At 42.5% G+C, this 7,774-nt stretch overlaps 1 protein-coding gene across 3 annotated transcripts in view; it reads left to right on the forward strand.

The window, feature by feature from the left end:
- The first annotated feature begins 4,538 nt into the window (after positions 1 to 4,538).
- The window catches only part of ATG101 (autophagy related 101), a 29,794-nt gene continuing 26,558 nt past the window's right edge, over positions 4,539 to 7,774 (forward strand). The window contains exon 1 of one of the 3 annotated variants that reach the window (XM_077297426.1): positions 4,539 to 4,660. The gene's annotated coding sequence lies outside the window, so the exon portion shown is untranslated. Of the gene's footprint in view, positions 4,898 to 7,774 lie in introns of all 3 variants that reach the window. The other 2 variants (XM_077297428.1, XM_077297427.1) reach the window with 2 other exon arrangements.

Here is a 7,774-nt window from a genome sequence, read left to right on the forward strand (position 1 = left end):
CGTAAAAGGTGGGTACCACAGGATAAGGTGTCGTCAAGAAATCAGCCTCCTTCTTTGTGATGACGTTTTCTATTGATGAGACAATTTTGTCCTTAAAAAACAAAGTAGGGTCTGAGGGCAGCACCGTATAACATTGCCCTCCATAAAGTTGGCGCGTGATCTCTTTGACATATAGTTCATGTGGCCACAAGACAACATTCCCTCCTTTATCTGCTTCACGTACTATAAAGTTTTTATTGGTTATCAAGCGCTGCAAAGCCTTTCTTTCAGTCTTACCCAAATTATCTTGTTGGTGTGGGTCCGGTCTGAGTTTTTCAATGTCTTTACAAACTTTGTCAAAAAAGATTTGAACTGCTGGGAATAGAGAAAACGAAGGAGTTGCTTGAGAAGTTAATCGTCTGGTAAATCTGTCAGAAATATCTGGAGATTCGTTTTCCTGCAACAGTTCTAAAAGGTCACAAAACACACGTCTCTCATTATCAGGCAAGGTGTCAATGAGAGATGGTTGATGATATAATAATTTGAAAGTTATTTGGTGACAAAACAGATACACACCTTTAACCAAAACAAATTTATCAAGTGGATTCATGGGAGAAAAAGAAAGACCTTTTGAAAGCACCTGTTTTTCAATATCTGATAGTACATAAGTAGATAGATTTACAATTTGCAAATTACCTTCTGATCTATTGTCACTTGGTACGTCTCTCAGTGTTTCTTGTTGAATCTCGTCTCCCTCCTGTAGGTCGGTGACCAGTTCCTGTGTCCTCTGCCCTTCTTTCGAATGTAGCTTGGTTTTTCTGCGACCCCGCCGACAGCGCCTTCTGCGTCGCTGGGGTCCGAGGATAAAAAAATCACTCGAAGACATATCTTGTCTGGGGAGAGATTCAACCATGCCCCTACGTTCTTCCAAAAGGGGGCGTCTGTTACCCGGATGGGACCACCTATATGCCTTTCCATTGCTGTAGTCTGTTTTGTCTCTATGGAATTTACTCCTTTTCCGATTAATAATCTCCTTTTCATAACTCAGGTATCACGAGTTCCTTGTTCAGAAAGACTACCGCAACTAATAGTCTCCTCCACTATTCAAGCTTTCATCCATATCATTTAAAAAATGGGATCCCAAAGGGACAGTTCCTCCGGTTAAGAAGAAACTGCAGTACCGAAACAGATTTTTTGCAACAGGCTAAAGACCTTTTGAATCGGTTTAAGAAGAGAGGATACCCCCAAAGGGCTATCTCGGGTGCTTCAACATGCCTTACAACAGGATAAGAATAGTCTCCTTACGAAAAAGGTACGTGACTCCTCCCCTCCTCTCTCCTTGATTACTACCTATAATAATCGGTGGGCGGATATTCGTAAAATACTTAATAATAATTGGGATATTCTCATGAGTGAGAAAAGAATAGTGCCTTTTGTGTCAAGATCTCCGTTTGGTGGCTAGAAGAGCCAAAAACTTGAAGGACTCCCTGTGCCACAGCCACTACCAACGGCCTACCTCGAGATTAAATAGTGGCACCAGGATTTATGGCTCATATCCGTGTGGCAACTGCACCATCTGCCAATACATGATAGCACAAGATGGTTATTCTGTTTCTACCCTTTCTTTCCAGATTCGACCAAGGGAATTCTTTAATTGTAGATCTAGGAATATAATCTATGCGATCTTCTGCGACTGTCCGAAAATATACGTTGGACAAACGACACACGAACTTAGAAGACGTACACAGCAACATCTATCCAACATTTCAACGGCCCGCAGGGATCGAGAGAAGAAGAAAGTTATATCATCAGTGGCGACACATTTCTTGGATGTTCATCAGGGCAAGACGTCTGGTTTTAAAGTTATGGGACTTGAAAGTATTCAGGTTAACATTAGAGGCGGTGATATTACTAACAGTCTACTCCGCTGCGAAACTAAGTGGATATTTAACCTACAGAGTCTTGCACCAAAAGGCCTCAATGAGGAACTATTGTTTACAGGCTTCTATAAAAAAACGTTAATCTGAGATATTTTGCCACTATGGGTTCTTCCTTCTTTTGAACGTTATGGGACCTGTTGCTCTTCTTCTTCTTTTTTGCTAATTAGCCTTTATATTAACATAATTTGGTATATATATCATCAAACATGTAGGCTCTATAGGCTGTTGTCTGGGGCCTTTCTATCTACCCCAAATACATGGTTCATAGTTATGATTAATGTCGTCTTCAATGCATCTGGCATGTGGTTCTTTTCATGGGCAATTTTATTTGCCCTCAATATTCTATTGTTACTATGTCTAAATATAGATATTTATTTGTTTATCTTTTCTTGCGATCGTTTACCCTTATTTTTCGGCACTGGTAAATAGTCTTGTATGGGTCTATGGCCTCCTTTCTTCCCATCCCCCTTTTTTTTGGGGGGTGTATCAGTCTGCTTGCCATTATCTTATTGACTCAAGTAATAAGAAACATCATTTTGTGTTACATCCTCTTCATATTTTTGAATACTTGGAAGATAGCATTGCTTCCGGCAGTGTGCGCATGCGCTATACGAGCATTGTTTATTCATCGTAATCATGATATGGTTTTCACAATAATCCAATTGATTGCTTTTTGAGTACGTAACGTTTTACAAGGGAGTGTTCATTATGCGACCGTATGTGGCACATGTATCTACTTTCGTCGCACATCTCTAGTGCCTACTTTTACATCAACATTATCTGTCATGCGACGTCCAATGTGCATTGGCTTGTGCTGCGCCGGCGCATATCATCTAAGTGTGCTCCTTTTTGGCGCACCACTGGTATATAATGAGCGTTGTTTACTTCTCGCTGTTATTGCTTGGTGCTATTATTATCTCATTATATCTGAGTAATTATCGTTGTACAAGGGATTGTCTTTTTTATGACCATATGCGGCATATTTACTATTCTTCTCCGCATTTTCTTGTGCTCGTCTTAATATTAACACTTTTGTTATGCGGCGTTTTTTATTCATCAGCCCGTACTGCGCCGGCACATGCTGCTGGAGTGTGCCCATTTTGGTACACCCTTGGTATTTTGTCATGTGGGATTAGCACTCCTGGTGCATGGCACTAGGTCTGTTATTCTTATCGGCGCATGCGCACTGTAAATTCAGTCATCCATCTTTGTACACCTGCCTGCATAGTTTCCTGTGACACTGCGGAACTTCCAGCTACCAGCATGGCGCTCCAGACACTTGTTGCGGCGTCTGTTCTCGTATCCAGGTGAGGATCCATGCAGCTGATATGGAGTGAATGATTAAGATATTGGATATATATAGTTGTCAGCTTTTGGATACCGCCACTCCTGCCCCTGACGAAGCCACGTTGTGGCGACACGCGTTGGGCTCAGTGCCCCCCTTGACCGGCTTTACACTTTATTTGCGCTCTCTCTTTGGGCAGGTTTTGTATGGCGCTAATTGCTCCTTTATGCATACATTTTTATGCCCTTCTTGTTGCCATGGCTTAGGCTGAGCTATTCCCTCTCTGCTCTATGTTTCGTATTTAGTGCACTATTTATTTAGAGCTCTTAGGTTTTGTATTGCATTAGGTACGTTTGGTATAGAGTGTATATATATATATATATATATATATATATATAACTTATATCAGGCTGGCTTACTGACATTGTCATTGGCACAGCATCTGTGTCTAATACTGTTTGGCTATTTGGTCTGGGTCTTATATGCTCTATATTTGAGTTATTATTTGGTGCACATTATTTAATCGTTATATTGGGAACTCCACCTTTATCATAATGGCCATAATGACAACATGCCTATAGAGTAGTTATTTCAACAGAGCAGCTGCATATCTAACATATCTATGTCAAAATAATTTTTGTTATTTGAATGGTATATGCCGTGTTACATGTATATACATTTCTTGTAATAAGCCTTTTTTTGTCTTGGGGGGCATACCCCATTTGGGGTATGTACCACTTTGGCTTTTAAATGTTTTTAACTGTTTGGTGTGTCCTGTTTGACTATAATAAAATGTATTAGTATATTTATTTTTTGGTGATCCCTGGTTCTTTGTAGGTTTCTTTCTTCTTCTTTGACATACTCCAGGTGGATCCCAGTTTGGTTACAGAATGATGGTGCCCTCCACCCTCTTTGTTTCTAATTCACATGCGGAACTTACACTGCTGCGTTTCCGCACGTTTTTTCCACAGCGTGTGCACTGCGGATTTTGTTTTCCATAGGTTTACATGGTACTGTACAATACGTGGAAAACTGAATCTGTGCACATAGCCTCTGCTTCCTCTGCTTCCTCGCTGGCCCCCTTATCACACCACCCATCAGGCCGTATCACGGTTCCCTGGTGTCTGGGTTTCCGCATCACACTCGGCCAATGGCCACACGACCCCTTCAGTCTCACAGAGGAGGCCTGTGTGATGTGGAGCTGCAGGTACATGACGCCATTATCCGAGTATCCGGTCATGTGACCTCACTCGCCTGTGTTCAGCCCAGCAGGTAATGCGCACGTCAGGGGCAGCACGTCACTGCTCTTACAGCCTACGTCCTCCCCCGCCCATACACAGTCGGGGGGGCGGGGCTCACACTGACTCCGCCCACGTGGGGGTCACATGGTCGTGACGTCATGTAAGGTCCTGCTGCTGACTATCCCCTACAATGCACGGTTACTGCTGAATGTGACGTAAGTGGAGATGCTGTAATATCATATTATGTAGTGCTAAGTGCATGTAATTGGGGAACAGCGGCTGTAATGTGTGGATGGTACAGTCCGTTCTCCACGGGGTTCGCCGGTGTTGGCAATGGTACGGTCCAGTGACGTGAATTGTTTTGGTTCTGTCAGTGATAGGAACGGAAGAGCCAGAGCGCAGTGTCTGTGTCTCCGTGCTGCCTTCAGGTCTCTCCTTGGCTCGTGTACACGGTGGGTGTGCTGCTGGCTCCGTGCTGCAGGAGAGGGGCAGACCATCCTGTGTGTAGCGCAGAGTACATGGCACAGCTGGGCTGGTGGTGTCCGGGCACAGAGTGAGGTGTGACAAGGGAAATGGCTGACCCATTCTAAGAGGCCCTAACCTCTGGGCACGACTAGCCAAGGCTGGAAGGGCTGCGTGTGTGTGCGTGCGTGCGTGTGCGCGTGTGTGCGCGTGTGTGCGTGCGTGCGTATATAATAATCAGGTGGTGTGTGTGTCTATATATATCTGTCTATATATATATATATATATATATATATATATATATATATATATATATATATATATTATAATCAGGTGGTGTGTGTGTATAGCAGCGCCTGTTGTATAGTCGCTGTATGTACATAACAGGTAGTTGTATATAGTGGTGCCTGTGGAGTATGGTGTAGCAGGGCTCATCGTATGCATATAGCATGTTTTTTGGGTGTAGCAGCACCTGTTGTATACAGTCACTGTATATATAGATATATATAGCATGTAGGTGTGTATAGCGATACCTGTGGTGCACGGTGTAGTAGCGCTAACTATGCATATAGAGTGTTACTTGTGTATAGCAGTGTTCGGTGCAGTGGTGATGTATTTATTCAGACAATGTCCATCCCTCCTGGATTGTCCTATTCTCCACAGAGGGAGAGGGCAGATAGAGGAGGAGCTGTACATATCTGTAGATCTCCCAATTGTCAGGGGCCAAGCAGGTGAAATTAATGGCAGGGATCGGGGAGTGCCATTTTATGTAAAAGCTAGATTTTCGGAAATGCAAACCTTTCTCCAGTTAGGGTAAGTTCACACATAATGGAGTCTAGAGTGAGCAGTAATACTAGTAGTCGGCACAACAGCACAGGCCGCAGGTAGTGGTTATTCCTACCAGTGCTTAAACGATTATTATACAGTAGTAATCCATAGAAGACAGATACACGGATCTCATCAAAGTCTCTTCTTCTATTTTAGTCCATTGTAAAGTGTTTAGTAGGATTTCCCACTGGAGGGCAATATATGGCAAGTGGCCAATGACCACATCACATCTTCAGATGCTTTTTCTAGGCATGTTGAGGACTAACGTCATAACCCTTAATTCCATGCCGATGGAGAATGAATAGAGGTTTTAGTGTGTGCCGTGGATATCATTTCTGTGGTGTTCATACATAATGGATTTGCAGCAAGAAACACTGGAAAATCTGTAGTGATACATTTGAGATACAAATTGGCATAACTGGATATTTCCAAGTTAATTTCCATGTAGATGAATTCTGCTGCTTATGGATGAGATTTATTAAACTGGCTATATGCCTGGTAGTTGTGCAAATGTTCAAGTAAAGTCCACTTCTGCAACCAGGTGGATTTTCCGACTTTCCCACACAATAAATGACCTGTGAAGCAGACTTTTGAATCTGTTTGTAGTTCTAAAAGAGCTGTGGTTTGTTGCAGGTCTGCCCTCCGCATCCCCAAACCCTCCTCGACATTAATGCAGAAGTAAAGAAATACATAAACAAATCCAAGCAATGTGGAATACCTGCAGGTTTAGTGCAAAAACCTGAGTTTTTTCATTAACGATCAATGTTCTGCTGTTGTGCGAAGATGTCCACAATCTCCAGGCCAGTCTCTGTTTATAGTGATGTGTTATGTGTGAAATGACCAGTTGGAGACCTAGGAAGTTTAGGTATGGGAGAAGAATCCGATTTATAAGAGTAGCATTAGATTTGTTTTATGTTCAATGTGCTTAGCCTTTGAAATTCATAGTGGCAAACCTGAAAAAATATCCTTATGTTCTTTCTGCCAGACCCTTTTGACCTTGTCTCTCGTGGGAACAAAACATGTGACGTATTGAATTTTATCCAACAGACCCCTCTAGACGTTCTATTTTGTCAGCCGGTGGCTTCCGTTTTTGTCTTGTGTGTGCACAGTTTTAGTATTTGCTGCACAAACAGTTGTGGATTTCTTTGCGGACATACTGCAGATTTGCCACCCTTTTTATAAATTGCCATCCATCACTGGAGTTTGACACCATTACTTAGGATAGATTGTCAACATCTGTATGGTTAGAAGCTGAGCCGCAGTCCTCAGCAGCAGACACTGCACATTAGGGCTCATGCAGACCAGTGTATAAATTGGATGTGTGCTGGCTGATTTTTGATCAAACACTGATCAATGTTATTTAATAGTGCTGTCCAGATGACTGATTTTTCTCTTGGTCTGACTGTCCCTGAGACCAAATTGCAGCATGCATTATTCTCTTCAGAGTCTCAGATGACTCGCCTATTCAAGTTAATGGGCTCGTAAAAAAAAAAATAAAAATCTGATCCCATAAGGATTTTCTGCAGCATCTGATATTTATGGATACATTTGATATACTGTAAACATAGGTAACAATGCGATTATGTAGAGTTTTTAATCTAGATCTTAGACAACGGATCACACACGTCCGTAAAAAAAAAAAACATGGATGGCACATGGATGAAAATCGTCCCAAGTTTTCTTGGTGAAACTCGGACAAATTTTCATACGCTCGTCTGCAGCCAGCTTTACACGGACGGAGCTGTGCTGTTCCGGCTTCAGTGTTTTCACATAGCCAGTACCAGAAATGGAAAAAATGATCAATGAGGGTGCTGGTTGTCGGACTCCCGCTGGCCTGTTATTGTTGACCTACCCAAGGAATAGTCTTTAATATCATAAGGTTGGACAACCACTTTACCCTTCGCTAGGGTTTCTGGGGACTAAGTGTCAGTAGTTGTGCCACACTCTGGTGCACCCTGAGCCAGTACTGTCAACTGGATGTTGGACTATGTGCCCATTAATATTATGGTCAGTTTTCCAATTCTTATCCTCTGAGAGAC

The sequence above is a fragment of the Ranitomeya variabilis genome, chromosome 3 (assembly GCF_051348905.1).
Source record: "Ranitomeya variabilis isolate aRanVar5 chromosome 3, aRanVar5.hap1, whole genome shotgun sequence".
Taxonomy (NCBI): domain Eukaryota; kingdom Metazoa; phylum Chordata; class Amphibia; order Anura; family Dendrobatidae; genus Ranitomeya; species Ranitomeya variabilis.